This window comes from Phlebotomus papatasi, chromosome 1, assembly GCF_024763615.1.
Source record: "Phlebotomus papatasi isolate M1 chromosome 1, Ppap_2.1, whole genome shotgun sequence".
NCBI lineage: Eukaryota > Metazoa > Arthropoda > Insecta > Diptera > Psychodidae > Phlebotomus > Phlebotomus papatasi.
The window spans coordinates 47,745,656-47,762,228 of record NC_077222.1 but is presented as its reverse complement, the minus strand read 5'-3'; the positions used below and the strand labels follow the sequence as shown (position 1 = coordinate 47,762,228).

At 29.7% G+C, this 16,573-nt stretch overlaps 1 protein-coding gene across 5 annotated transcripts in view; it reads right to left on the bottom strand.

Moving 5' to 3' along the window:
- Positions 1-16,573, bottom strand: part of LOC129799484 (rhotekin-like) — a 68,387-nt gene that overhangs the window by 29,132 nt on the left and 22,682 nt on the right. The gene's annotated exons all lie outside the window — the stretch shown is intronic.

Genomic DNA, 16,573 nt, shown 5'->3' with positions numbered 1-16,573 from the left:
TTAGAAAAATAGAGCATAGAATACTTTCTTGGAAGAATTTCTATTAGATTTATCTGTGACATACGTCATCATATTTATTATAATGAACTCTTTAATATTATAATTATGAAACGTATGAAACACTTCTTCTGTTCCACCCTGTCGGACTAACACACAGGAGGAAAAAATGCTAAAAATACTAACGCACTAATATCCCAAATTAAATGCTGTCTCCCTGTGTAATATGCGAACATTCTTCTCTCTTCAGTATAAATATGTGAACACTTTAGTTGATGGTGGAGAAAACGATAAAAAACAAATCAAACATTCTTCGTGCAAAACCTATTGGAGTCTCTTGAAAGAAGAGTGTGACTTTGCGACAAAATGCTAATCGAATCTCTTCTACATGGAAATATGACGCAATCATTTGACTATATATATATTCAAATAGTGAAATGCCAAAATTTATTGCTATTCTCACATTAAAATATTAAATGGATGTCTCGTATCACATTTTAATACTAAAATTTTCATCTTTGTATATTACTTTACATTGTTAAATAATGAACTTTATGCACGCATCTGAATCATTCTATTGAAATTTTCAAGTAATCCAAATAATAAAAAATTCCAAAAAATTGAATGGCTTTACCAAAATCATTGCTGAAATGCTTTTGTCAGTACTCACATTTTAATCATAATAAAATCTATCTTTCAAGTCACGCGCATTTAACCGCCACATATTCTAAAAAACAAAATGTAAAAAATAAGTCTATAGGATATATTAGTGAAATGAATTTTTCATCGTGAATTACGATGAGTTACAATCTAGTTGACCTTATCAAACACATTGAGTTTGGTGTACGGAGATGCAGTCAACGATTTCTCTATGGCATCGTTAAAAGAAATTGTATATATTCAACAATTACATGTGTCATAGAGTATTCACTTTCAATAGTGATAATTTGTGAAATATTTCACCCGTACAACGATGAAGATTTCAATCAACTTAATTTGTCAATCAAGTGCTAATATTCATATCAATAAATCACAGTCATGTGATTTCATAATATCGCCCTAAAAATCACGACATAACTGACAAAAGGTACATGTTAAAGAAACATATATAACATCGTAGTGTTGTTGATGGAACCGTGGGCAGTAAGATTTTATCGAGTCACAATTTACCATGCATCTCAAACTACTTTTTTTTTCGTCTTTTCAGCTTCTTCCTTATAGTTTGGGTGTATAAAAATAAAATCAATCCACATGTTAAGTAAATAACACAACAAAAAGTGAATGTGTAAAAAAAAGTAAGAACTCTTAAGAATTATATGATCCCACCGCCACCGCGTTTCATGATGATCATTCAACTTCATTGGAGCATCATCAAAGCGATATACATTTATATATTGTAATGATTGTCTTGTTTGTTCTTTATGACTCACTGAACATGCTCATACAATGGTCAAAAACGAAGCCATTGAAGACAGTTTAAGACACTCTTGAATTTATGGAGAAATTTTCTATTAAAATTAAAACAAACACAAAATGATTTCGTTGACTTAAGTACATAAGATTGTTTAGTGATAAATGCCCAAAATAAAAGGCTTTTCTTTCACCTCCTTTTTAGTATGAGAGCCACGTATTTAATTATACACCATATCTCTCTCATTGACTCTCATGGTAAATATTTTTCCACAAATTTTTTTCATATTCTCCCCATCCCCCACAATAAAAAGACTATGTTTTATTAACATTATGCTCAAAATATACCAAGCTATGATTAAAGTTCCATCACGATCTCTGAAGTCTTCAAGTACAAGTTGCATCTAAAATTCTGTCATGATTATACTTCGGTTCTGAAAATTGGAACTGATAGCTGCACTTTTTGTGACTCATATAAAAATTTATCTACAGTCTTATTCTTTAAATTTAAAGTATGGTACAATGAATGATCCAATAAATGTTTGAAATTGGTCATTCATTAAATCTAACAGATATAGACTTATCGATACCATCGATTCGATAGTATCGAAAAGTTATCATTTTTTTAAATCTTTGTTTTGTTTTTTTTTGGCTATGATTTACAGACTGTCTAGTAGGTGATCTACGCGAACATTTCGTCCATCAATTTATTTCTTCTAAATGTTTTTCAATGTCAATTGGTTAAGCTCCCAAAAATTATTTTTAAGTTACTTTGATGGTCCATAATTTAAGTGTATTTTTGTTGTGATTCTTTCGATATATAGATTGCATTATTATTTTTTTTTTTGAAGTTCAATATATTGGAGAAGTCTTACGAAGTTAAAAAAAAATGATAAGTCCTCTCATTTTAATTTATTGCAACTTGGGTTTTGCGAAAATGTATGTCAATTCAGAAGACTCTCCTTTCTGACTTTCCATATTTTGCATTATTATTGAGTACCTTAGTAACACTGAACTGATACTACATTTTCGTAATATTTACGAACATAATACAGATGATGGAATCGAAAATTGTATACTTAAAGGAGAACTGGGTACTTCTTAATGAAGGTTGACTTAAAGAAAATTCTCAATATCAATGTATGTTTTGCATATATAAATTAACCCATTCCTTACCATTGTATTATATATCATACGCAAATTGAGTGATTTTTGATGATTTATTTCTGGGCAATTTTTATCCGAATTGCTGTCGGGAATGCATTTTTAGTAACGTTAGTTAATCAATTACTTGAGAAAAATAGTCCGACAGAGATGAAAATACATTTTGTTATTATTTTCTTGCTTCGCGGAAGGTCATGCAAAATTTTTGCTCAAAATGGCGGACGGAAAATACGACATCTCGTCGAATTTGTTAAAATTGGCCTCTTTCCTCTTTCCTGATTTGAATTCTAGTTCCCAATTGGTGTTCTTGGATAGTCACTCTATCTAAAGCAATAGAGTTTGTAATGAATTAATGCACAGAATTCAAATTCAGTGACCGTTAAGACGTGTGTTTGACAGAGGCTCCCCGCGCCCCCATATGAGATAAAAAATTTTTCTTTTCAAAAATTCATCTACTTATCTGTAGGAAACTAATCCCAAAATATGAACATTCTATCTCAAGTATTTCTGGTACATTGACTGAATGGGTTAATAAAATATATATTTTCCCAGAAATCTTCAGGAAATTTACTCTAAGATTGAGATATTGTATTTTTGGAAAATGACAAAAACTGGGAAGAAAATTGTACTGTAATGGTCGAAATTGTAGTCCTAATCCTAAGTTGTGCTATTATCTGGTGTAGATTGATCCTCAATATTTTGTTTAGTTTATTTTTTATTCTTTTCTTATTTTCTTTTGGCAATTTTTAGAGAAACTCCAATTTTGCACCCCTAAGGGGTGATTTTACAAAGTTTTTGTGTAATTAGCAAAGTTGAAACATAACTCATTAGTCATTACATTTCCAACAGACCCACGCTTTTTGACATTTAATTGTGACGTTTTTGAGCAAAATCAAGACGATATTCTTAACCAGGGGACTCGACTTTATCAAATATACCATGTAAGACCTCCGTTAGAAAAAAGTTGTAAATTTGTTAAGCCTTTTATGTTGGCAGTATTCCGGACAAATTGATACTATAAAACAGTAGTACTAGTATATAAAAAATATATATATATACAAAGTCTTCAATAATCTAAAAAAAAATAGAAAGAGTTTCCGTCGTCTGATTGACGCACCCTGTATTTCAATAACCGTGTAACATTTTATAAATCTTAAATCAACCCACCGTGCTCTGAATTTATGAACTTTTCTGTTTCAGTCTATCATAAAATTTATTCATGAAAATTCTCCAAAAAGTGTTAGAAGTGTATCATCTTCCTACTTCATAACTTAAAAAAAAACTTTATACCGTAGTTTATTTCCAAGCGTGTTCAAATTAAACGAAGAACAAGAAAGCAAATATAGATAAAATAAATTATATCAAATTAACATATTTGTCACTTACATATTAGCTGATATAAATATAATCCATTTGTGTGCAAGTGGTATTACTCTGAGAAAATTAATTTCCAGTCAAAATGTATCAGGGCAAAAGTAGTGCGTGCTACAGAGAATCATTGATCATAAATTAAATTTATTCGAACATAAGCCATATTGCCACAATTCCAGTGTATGTAATTTCCATAATCCCCTTCCCCAAATTTCTTCACATATACAACGTTTCTCAGATCCATTCATACCAATTTAGCGGAGAAAAAAACTAGAACAAATTCGGCTATGATTTATTGAATGAAGTGGTTTTCTCTGCAAAGAATATATCACCGATTTTCTCCAACTTTAATGTATTCCCCCGAAGTATTTCTTACGAAATTTAGCCACAATATTGTAAAATTTGTTTACAATAAATGGGTGTGTGAATTACAGACGTTCTATTGAATGTTCTTAATAGACATATTTGCTAAATCTTTATCTATGATTTACTTAGAGCACTTGTAGAAGCAATAAAGAGCTTATTGCCACAAATTCTCAAAGTTCATTGATACAGGAGAGCTTATTGAACTTGAGAAGAAATCGCCTAAATGTAGATAGCTTGAATAGGAAGCATGTACAAAAATAAGTCTCGTGCCTCTAATGTCTTAAGAGGTGTAATTATCTACAATTAATGTTATTTAAAAGGCAATTTACTGAATTCAATGGTTGATTGATAATCACAATTTGAACAAATCGTTCATCTGACAGTCTGATGTATTGGATGGTTTTTAAAGACTTTATGAAGAAATTTTAAATCAAAAATAATTGTTTTATGTCTTATTTTACTGCTGGTTTTTTGTCTATGGTCAAAATAAAAGAGATTAGCATTCTGCTTACAGAAATTACAATGGAAATGCGTTAGTGAAATTCCTTGCGCAAACGCTTAAAGTACCATATTATTGTGCGTTGAATCGCATTGAATAGCATTTCATCTTTTGAGAAAAACAAAGAATTGAAAGAAAAGATACATTGAAGTGAAATATGCTTTGGTAAATTGTCCCACTCATAAGTTCAAAGTTATAAGTTCTAGAAGGTCGATTCCATACAATTTTTCTAGTTATAGAAATATGAATCTCTATATAGAAATTTTCTAGAAATTTACTCAGCGTGTAAGCTCTGTTGAAGGTACAAGAAATCGTATTTACTCATTATGTACCGCAAAATTTGGAGGCTACAATTTATTACTTTCTGATTGGACGTTCAAATTAAGAATCACGTCTTTTGATTAAGTTCTCAATTTGAATTTAAATACCCGAACTTTGCTAGAGTCTCCAAAAAATAATACTAATATGCAAAGTTTAAATCAATCAGATTTTCTCAAAAATTTGGTGAAACTTTTTCTCAAACGGCGAAAACTAATGTTTACTTAGAGGTCAATTCCCAATCAAGATGTTTCAAGTATAAGGTGGGCCAGATCGAACCGCCAGTGACGTAGATACTTTTACCCGACTGGTACAGTGTCGACAACTCAAATTTGTCAAACATTTGTAATAGAAAAATAAGAATCGAATAATGTTGCAAAGATTAATTAATTTTCTTTATAAGTGAAAATATATTTATTGTTCCTCGGCTAATGAACTTCAAATAAGTATAATATGATACATTTTGATTTAAAAAAAAACATCTTTTTACTAATATGACCACATTAGGTATGATATTAAAATTGCCTAGGATAAAATATCGTCCATATATGCCATTAAACTCAATCATTTCCTTAAATAGATTTTCCATTGTTAAATTTTAAATTTAATCTTATTTTGCAGCTAATATGCACAGTAAAAAATAATTACTACGATTATCGCGTGTAATGGGAGTAAATCGATTATCGTAGTAGTTTTCGCTGAATATCTCTAGTTGAATTTAACCCGCTGAATTTTTTTTAAGTTGAAAATTTTTAGTTTAATATTTCTAAAGTTGAATTTAACGGGCTGAAATTTTTTTCCGTTTAATTTCGCTTAGTTGAATTGATTGAGTTGATTTTTTATCGTTGAATTTTCTTTTGGCTGAATTTTTTTTGAGTTGAATTTCATTTTGGTTTGTTTCTTTAATATAAATTATAAATAAAACAAATTTGAATAAATTCAAATATTTTTTTTTTATTATTTTCTTCTTTGGGAACATAATAATAATTGAAGATGATGAACGATGTAAATATCCACTGAAAACGCTCCTTACAAGCATTTTGTATGGATTAGTGGCCCGTTGTCTATACAAATATAACGTATTCAGGAATGTCCTTGTCTAAAAAAGAATAAAAATTGTAAATAAAAAAGTAAGATATGGGAAAAATTATGTAGTGATGTTTCAAGCATTATACATAGTTAACCCTTTAAGGACGATTAGAACACCGGTGTACCATAAAGAAAATAATATTTGCTAACTATACCTAAAATTATTTTTTCCTTATGTCTGTATATAATTGTAAAGTAGAAGGTTGAAGGAATCTAGAATATTTTTTGCAAGTTTCTAGCTAATTGTTATGTAGTAAATATTTAAGCTTAAAAATGACGAATTTTTAAATTCTCAAATTCATAATTGATTTTATTTATTTTTTAGACTTAAAATTTTTTTTAAGCAAAACTCTTTTGGCAATAAAAACTACAATACTCATACATAATATTTTCATTAAAGCGAAAAATATTATTCATTGGTATTGTCTGAAAAATTACTTAAATTTTTGGGCGATTTTTGTCCCTATCTTTAATAGAATCACAATATACACCGAATCAGACTCTGTTAGACTTTCCAAGGTTAGATGTAAAACTTATCATTGATTATGTTTCTCAGTTTAATTTTTATTGTTGATTTTCAGTCCGTAAAAAGTGTCTCGTCGTTAAAGGGTTAAGTCTTAAAATAACTATTTTATTTTAAGGGCTTACGTGGGTCTCGCATTCTAGGAAAAAACAGCATATTATTCTTTGACGTCTTTCTTCAACATAATAAACAGAAAAATGATTCGAGCTCATAAGCATAAAAACGTATAACATTTTATCTATATTTTCTGAAATTTCCAATTAAAAATCTTTAAAATTCACCTATTGGGACCTGATTTTCGGAGACTTATTTTGAAAAAACATGCTTTTCCTTGGACAAGATTTCTCAGAGTATATTCATCAGAAATAAAAAGAAAACTAAATATTTCCTGTTAGCTGATGAGTTAAGCTCGTACTTGAACGGTAGTATTTTTCATCTTGATCACAACTTATTTTACAAGACAAAACGTGGTATAAAATACGACAAAAATTGTATTTTTTTTCTAAAATTCTACGAATACAAATTTTATTTTAAAAAATCTACCATTCAAGTACGAGTTTACTCGTCAGCTAATAGGAAATATTTATCTTTTTGATTTCTGATAAATACACTCTGAGAAATATTTTCCACGGAAAAGCATGTTTTTTTTTAAATAAGTATCCAGAAATCTGGTCCCAACAGCTGAATTTTAAAGATTTTTAATTTAAAATTCCAGAAAATATTAGCCGTACTCACTATGGCGCTGTTATCTTGTAATATCGTTATCTCGTTATCTCGTTATGTTCTCGTAATATATTTTATAAATAAAAAATTATAAAATAGATAACAGATTACGAAGATTACGAGATAACAACGCCATAGTGAGTACGGCTATTGTTTAAATGTTGTAATTTTATATGCTTAACAACTTAAATTTTAATAAAAATTTTCATAGAGAAAATATGGTATTTTCTATTCTTTTTGACCCACCTAACCCCTTAATATTAGCAGATTGTTAGCATAATTTATGTCTGTGTTTGGAATTTTACGTGAAATTTTTAAAATTACAGTGCCATACTACTATAATAGCCGTACTCACTACGGCGCTGTTATCTTGTAATATCGTTATCTCGTTACCTCGTTATGTTCTCGTAATGTATTTTAGCCGTACTCACTATGGCGCTGTTATCTTGTAATATCGTTATCTCGTTATCTCGTTATGTTCTCGTAATGTATTTTATAAATGAAAAATTATAACAAGATAACAGATTACGGAGATTACGAGATAACAACGCCATAGTGAGTACGGCTTTTATATATGAAAAATTATAACAAGATAACAGATTACGGAGATTACGAGATAACAACGCCATAGTGAGTACGGCTAATGCTTTTACGATTCTTATATAAAGCAAAATTTCGTGATTAAACCTAAGTGAGGTTACTTATGCCTCAAAACGATTTTAATACCAAGGAAACATTATACACAAATTTAAATTAATTCACAAAACGACAATACTCATATCTCTAATGTTTGTAAAATTTTGATTCTGCAAACTTACCTATAATATTTGTATGGATGGCACTCCCTCCGGAGGTTTTATATTTTTAATATCTGTCAGCGCCTGTGAATAATCAGATTAAAATGATTTTAAAAGAAATCCCTATTCTATATAAAAATCATAAAAAATGGATGAAAAATCGTCCTACATTTGCGGAATTCTCGACTCATGAAATAGAAACTTATCCGTTAATATTTTCTTTTTACATGGTTTGATACATAGGGGAAAATTCCCAGGCGTTGCACAGTCAAAGCTTCATAATGACTAAATTTTTCCTATGTTTCTGAATAAATGTGACTCATCGCAACCACATTTTAAAAACAAGGGGAAAGTGACCTGTGTTTTTTTCTTAATATATTGCAGGTCCCCATGCTTGGGACCGCGCAAGGCATGGGCACTTTCCCTTATCGACTTACTGCAGATTGAATTAATTAAAAAAATGGAAAAAAAATCTAAAAACAGTAAAGAACAAATTTTGTTAGCAAAACATTAAATTTGGTGAAAGATTTAATTTTATTAGTAATAGCTTTAGCCATTCAGACATATCCAAAATGTGTAGGAAAGAATGGTATGTGAATTTTGATTTCAAGTTGAATAAAACTAAATTTATATGTTACCTTTGAGTTCAACCAGTAAAAAATTACGGTAAGGAAATACTATGTGAAATGGATAAACCTGAGAAAACTTTTCAGAATAAATTTAATTACTAAAAATTTTGTATGAAATTATGCTAAATTATGAAAAATTATTTTAGGAGTACAGATACAGAATCTAAGACACAAGTTCGAGCATTTCGCAAAGCTTGAATGCTTTGAGCCCCTGTTTTACTCTAATGGGCAAAAAGAATTTTTTTTCGCTTATTTTGCTCCCTAAGCCCATTTTGAGGATTAAGGGAGATACGTTTGGAGCATTAAAATTTTCTTTTGGCTGGATTTGTTTATTTGGGAGCTCAAACAGTCAGATTCAGATTTCCATGTGTGGAGCTGATTGATGTCGAATGTATTCCAACGTTTCATAGAAATTTCGTGAATTTCTCACAATCCAGGAAATCTATCTGACTTCCTGTATCCCTGGGTTTAGTAAAATGATCAAAAACTTACCGTAAAACAATCAAAAATGTTGAAATTGCCTGCAGCTTCTTGCACTTGTTTGCACAATGACACTTTCAGGAACTTCTAACGCCGCCACATGTTCATTACAACGATAATTGGTTGAAAATTCAAGTAAAGTTGAATTTTACAACGATAATCGTTGAAAACCTCAACTCAAGGTTTAAAATTGCCACAATAATCAGATGAAAATTTCAACTTTTAGTTGAATATTCAACTAAAGTTAAATTTTCAACTGATAGTTTAATTTTCAAGTGTAAGTTGAATTTTACAGCAATAATCGTTTGAAATTTCAACTTTTTCTTGTAATATTACTACGATTATCGGTTTAATGTCGGGAATTCAACTAGAAAAATTCATCTTGTTTTTACTGTGTGTTTAAAAATTGCATTCATTGTACACTTCTTAGTCAATTTTCAATTTTATTAAGTTTTTTGAAAAATTATAGACTATACAGAAAAAAATTCACAGCATTCTAGGCAAGCTAGCCTTACCGGCCAATTCAATGTATGGGGTCGTGGAGCACCACATTTCTCTTTTTACATCGGATTTTATAGTTTCCATATCGATAAAATGGTTTTTCCAACAATTTTATTACCAAAGAAAAAGTAACACTTCAGAAAAATTAAATTTTTTTTTATAATTTGTTTCACTAAAATGATAGTTCCAATGAGTGTATTAGAATCTGTGTATCTGAATTACAGATTCTTTTTGTGTAGCAAAAATTAAGATTAATTTTCGATTTTCCCGGAAAAAGATGGTAAAGTCTGAACTGCAGAGAGCATTTTCCCTAGCGTAACTTTCTCTTTGTGAAAAAATTATTTGGTAATATTTTTATGATTTAAATTTTAAAAAATAGACAAAGAATCAGAATATTGGGAGATAATTCCAAAGTGCGGTAAAGTGCCAAATATTTTATAAGGAGTACAACATCATACATGAATAAACAATTGAATGGGTTTTACCACAATGAAGACTACAATGATCAAAAAAGGTCACGTTTTAATCCAGAATAGAAATTATGCGAATAACGCAATTAATTCTTAAAAATTCCGAATATCGTAAATATTTATCTCTCAAGTATTTCAATATTCAAAAAAAAACTCGCTAAAGGCGAGAAAATGCCAATTTTGCCTTAGTGAATTCCCCTCGTTGGCAAAATTTCATAAGGTGATGACATTTTATAGGTTTCGGGGCATGAAAATTGATTTAAAATCACAAAATACTTGTAAATGTAAAAATAATGGATAAAAATTAAGTCATATAAGATCCAAAATAGTCGTATAATTGTACTGAAAGAACCATAAGTTGAGAATTTAAATGCCACCTTAAATTTCTTTTCTGAATTGCTCTTGACAGTTCTGAAAAAAACTCATTCCTGATACATACGTAGCGATGTCAATTTTAGAGGAAAATTTTAGAAAGTGTTGGAAAAAGAATAACTTGATAAAATAACTTTTTGTTAATAAAATCAATGAAAACTAATTTTAAGATTTTTCTTGTTTTTTTTTCTTAGTTTAACACAAAACAAAAAATGTGGAAATCTTAATGGGGAAATGGATTTATGAGTCCTTAGAACCGTTGTAGAAGTCTTACGAAATTATAGAAAATTTAATTTGCTTTTTGTTTAGAATATCTGAACTCGACATTTTATATCAATTTGGTATTCTACGTGATTTATAGAATTCTGTATCATTTTGCTTATTCTAGGTTTTTTCCAAAGAAAATACATTAGTATTGAAAGTTCTGACACATTTGTGTTTTGCTCATGCAATGTATGGTCTGCCGGGTTTCGTGGAAATAATTTTTGCCCAGTGGAATTTTGTGGCAAAAAAGTATGAGAAAAACAGAAACAACATCAAATATTAGTTTAATTGATAATAATAGTCACTTCTGTTAACAATTAAACTAATAATTTTGATATATTCCCAACATCCCGCGACCCCAATAGGGATAAGCGGTTGAAAATGAATGAATGAATGAATATTCCCAACATTTTATAGAAAAGTATTCGCATGAGATTTTGGCGCGAGTCACGAACAGATGATTTTTAACATAACCTCGAAAAAGTATCTACGTCATCACCAGCCCGATCTGGCCCACCTTATTACTTTGTTATTTGTTTTTATCCATCTTGATTCCCAATAACATGTGTTATGTGTTATCGTGTGTTATCTCGAGATAACACATAAATTGATATTCCCGATAACACATGTTAAAATCAAAATGGCGGACGTGTTAAAAAAGTCTCCAAACATGTGTTATGGAATATTGGTATTCTCCATAACACATCAATTTGTTCTACGGCATGTGTTATCTGTAACACAACCTCTCGAGGAGCATTTATGATGTGTTAAGAAGTGATTCAAGGAAAAAACTGTTGAAATAATATAAATAAGGACTATTATGACTGACGATTATTGATCAATATTTTTTTTTCTATTACTTAATAATAAGTCACATTTTTTACCCTCAAAATTTCCAATTTCCAGCCCCAGGGAGGGAACTATTTTTTCAATATATCGTTCCGTTTCATTTTGCGACTTTAAAAATTATTCTTAATATTGTTTTTTTTTCAAAAATATTTCATATTTTTGTGAAATATGCAGATTTATTGATTTAAGATTTTTTTCTACATCTTATTGTTTGAAAATGTTTGTTAGTATTCATTCAAATCCTAGATTTTTTTTAATTTAAATACAAAATTTGAAAGTGTTTCAGAAATTTTATACTAATATCACTGTATGATATCTCCCATCAGCTGTAAATCAAATTAGCAGTCAATCGAATTTGCTTATATTAAAAATCTCATCTACAATAAGCTGATATAGGCTTATCTGTACATTTTTCTCTTACACTCCAAATATTGCTTTTCTGTTCTCTATGTATATTTTTTGCTTGCGGATTTTCTAATAATTGGGCAAATGTATGGTACACCAATTCATCTCCAGTACAACATAAAGCATCTTGAGACAAATAATAATGTATTTATCTCCTAAACAAAGTTATTTTAATTAAAATTTACCATATTTTGGAAAAAAATAAACATAAAAATAATTTCCAAATGGGACTGTTAGAGGCCAAAACGTACAATGGATGGCGCTGATTGTGAGAAATGCTCTACATTAGATGGCGTAGTCATCAAGTCTCCATGTGTTATCATAACACACCATAAAATTCTCCAAAATCATTTATTGGGAATTGCTCGGATGTGTTATGAGCTTAACATGTGTTAAGTGTTATAATAACACATGTTACCATGGCACATAACACATTTTATTGGGAATTGACCCCTTAAGCAATTTCCTAATTAAAAATCACCCTTTTCCTAAATAGTAATTTGCTTAAGGAAATCCCGTTAAGTGAAGTATGTCCTTCAATTCTTCTTAAGCGAAAACAATATTGGAAAACAATATGACAGACTTGAGGATTAGCCGAGAGACGGCTTATACGGGTTTCAGACCTAAGGTTTAGCTATATGGCTTAACTACTCTAATTTTTTTTAATCAATTACGATTTTGTGGAAAAATTTAACTTAGGATTGTATTATTCAGGATAATGACCTATTAGTCTCCCAAAAAGCAGTAAATAAAATAAATGAAGTTCGCAATTTAAGATTTTGAGACATTCGGGAAATGGGCTAAACCTCTAGTCTGAAGCCGGGCTTAGCGTAATTATATTCGAAATAACGGTTAGACTTAATTTCCATCATTTTCCACTAAATTGTCTCTCGATTTAAGTCGTAAGTGTGTCTAGGGCATAAGATAAATCATGATTGCATGACATTTGTCTGAAAATTTAATAATTTTAAAATTCTCCTTAAAGAAAGACTTAGCGAGGAATAAAAAATCAATATAACGCTATATAATAATTTCTTATATCGTTCTCTATTTTATAGTCTTATATCGTTTTTGGTCAGATTTTTAAGTGTGATTCCTTCATATCGCACCTACTTTCTGTGTAATTACTTTTAAAATTTCTCCTTAAAAAATAAAAAAAAGAAAGACAATAAAGGAAATATATCAAGAAAGCTTATACTGTACTACCTTAAGTAAACTTATTCCTAGAGTTGTGCCCTTGTATACATTGCTATCCCTTTCATCGAGTTCAATCAATAAAAGAAGTGGCCTTCACAGAACTTTTTTGCTAGAAAAATCTGTCTAATTATTGATGAAAATTGAAGATTTCAAAGATGGTAAAATCAGTGTCAGTGACCGCCAAATATATTGTGAAAGTCAGCGAGTATTACTTAAAATTTTTGATTACGCATTATTATACATTAACGACGGTTTTTTCAAGTTTTGCTTATTTAAGATAAAACTTGAAAGGAATTGCGCTGCCCGAAGCTTAAACAAAGATTTAATAAAACTAAAATTTCTTCATATACCTATTCATTGACTATACAAAATATTCACACTTTCGATCAATTTTCGAATGAAATAGTGCATAACAGAGCAAACTCATTAATTAAAAATGTGCCAATATGAGAAAGAGAAAAAAGAAAGATGATAAAGTCTATTCACCAAATCATTTCACCAAGTGAAATATCACTTGATGGATTTCATGTTCAATGCTGAACCATTAAAGATTTATTGAATGTCACACGCAAATTATCATTTGATACTCAAGTGCACTAACTGGTCCACGAATTGTTAAATGTTGAGCAACCAACAAAGCTCAAGATCAACGATTTTACTTTCACTTGAATCTGTCGCAATATGTTGACCGATGGACTGGTTTTTTTTTCTTCTTCTCACATATCTTACTTATTTTTTTTGGGAAGAGCAGGAAAAAGAGGAGAGTGTTAAAACCGGCTGTGGATGGTGCAAAAGAGTTGGTATACGGCAAATATAACTGAGAGACACACGTCAAAATAAATATCCAGCAAGTCATCGACTCAAAAACATACAATTATTATTAATATGCTTTACATAAATAAAAGAACCGCTTTAATTCATTTCTTTTGATTGGCATTAGAGGCTGGAAGTTTCTATAAGTCTCTTTCCTTATAAATTGCCCTCAGCAAACGACACATGATTAACGGATATATTTGCTCAGAAGTATGCTCACCATGTATAATTAATTGCTCAACTGTCGCATTTTGTAATTGTTGAAAGGGATAATTTCACCGTAATCTTGTCTAATTGGCCTTCTACAAGATAAATTTGAGCAATATACTGACCTCCAATAAATCATTCTATGCATTCCAACATGCCGATATTTATGTTTTTGAACTGAATTTCATATGCATAACGCAAAGCCTGATATTGATTATTTATTGACCCGAAAAAAATTACCATTTAGTCAAAGTCTTCTGCATTGACGTTTTGTGTATGGTTTTGTCCTACAAAAGAGACTCTTCTTGACACCAAAAAAATAGGCTAAATTAGCACATATATTAACTTTTCCAGGTCGTGAGACTACATCTGTCATTCAAAAGTTTAAAAAAAAAGGCATATTTTTTTCCATATAATCTCTATGACAAAGAATAGTCCGGTGTCAAATCCGAAAACTTTTGTCTATGAGAAATCATAACTTATTCATCAGACATTGTAAATTAAGGTTTTTGCACTCAATTTGAGATTCGAGAAAACTTTGGCAAAGTGGATTATTTAACGGGAAGGTCCACTTTGAGTATTTAAATGATTAGTTAGATACACTCTTGAACAAGACATTTATTAATATCTTAGCTATGGCAAATTCAGATGCAACTGTTAATACGAAAAACTGGTTGAATCACTGAATATCTTTTAACATTTACCATTTCTTCTCTTGCACGCAAAAAGAAATAAATCTAACGAGATTTCCTACATACAGCTCTATTAGAGATTTTAGCGACAAAATCTCTCAACCAACGAGACCTCATGTCGATTGAGGTCTTTTAGGCATGAGAAATAGTATCCCTATAAAATTTTATTCATTTTAACGGGAGATTAATGTGTAAGCACGCGCAATTTCAGTTCAAATTATAGATTCTATATACTATGTGTGTATACTGATTTATTGTCGATTTCACTTGAAAGAACAACTCACGATTGGAAATTTCTCACATGTTGCAATTTTTACTTCTTCACCGAACTTCACAATCCAAAAGCCACATAAGTCATAGCACGATATTGTGATAGAACAATCTCTCTTCATCTATCTCTATAATAACCATAATAAAAAAATCTCTTCTGCCTAATCAAATGGTCGTCAAAAAATGTTGAGAGGTTTAGAACTAATTCACAAGACTAGTAATAAATTTAAGAAAAAAAGTTGTATAAAATGCTAAAATGTATCTCTTCGCATTTTATGAATTAACCCACTTAATCACCCGCATTTTAAATTCTTCTATGCTGGTGAAGCATCTCTCAAAGTAGAATTTTGTGATTTTAGGCCACTATTCTGTCGAATTCATTTTAAACTATAGTAGTAAAGTTTGTAATTGAGCTCTCTGAATTTGGGCTACCCAGAATTCATTGACGAGCTTTGCTTATTTGTATTTTTCATACTGATGTAAATTTATGCAAAATGTGCAGTCTTGTAATAAGATTCAAATAAAAAAAGGTATAACATTTTAAATTTTATAAGCCAATTTTGTGTATTAATATTTACTACATTTAGACTTTTTACAGTAATTCAGAGTACAGATTATGCAAAAAAAATTATTCTTTGGGGATATACAAAACTTTGTGAACAATTTTGGAGTTTTATGATTATTACACGCGTGTTTTTTATTGCTGTATGCTTGATTCTTAAATTTTTTTCACAAAACTGAGAAATTTATGTCATTAAATACGAAAGACCACACCTTTTGCATCAGTATACTTTTCAAATTGAACAGTGAAAAATACACGATAATTTAAAATTAAACAAAAAACTAAATTATTAGAGATTTTTTTGCAATTTCATAAATCTCTTTTTAGCCATAAAAGTTTTATGAATTAATAGATAGCATCATTCAATAAAATTATTTCTGTTCATATTTTGATTTGCTTTTTGAAACAAAACGAAATAAAAAAAAACAAAAATAAAAAAAGAATATATAACAATCTTGATTTGTTTTAATAACTTGGATATGAACAAATATTTCCCGTTATCTCACGAGTTAAACTAGATCTTGAACGAAAAATTTTGTGTTTCTTAATCACAACTTATTCTACAAGATGAAACGTGGTGTAAAATAAGTCGAAAAAGATATTTT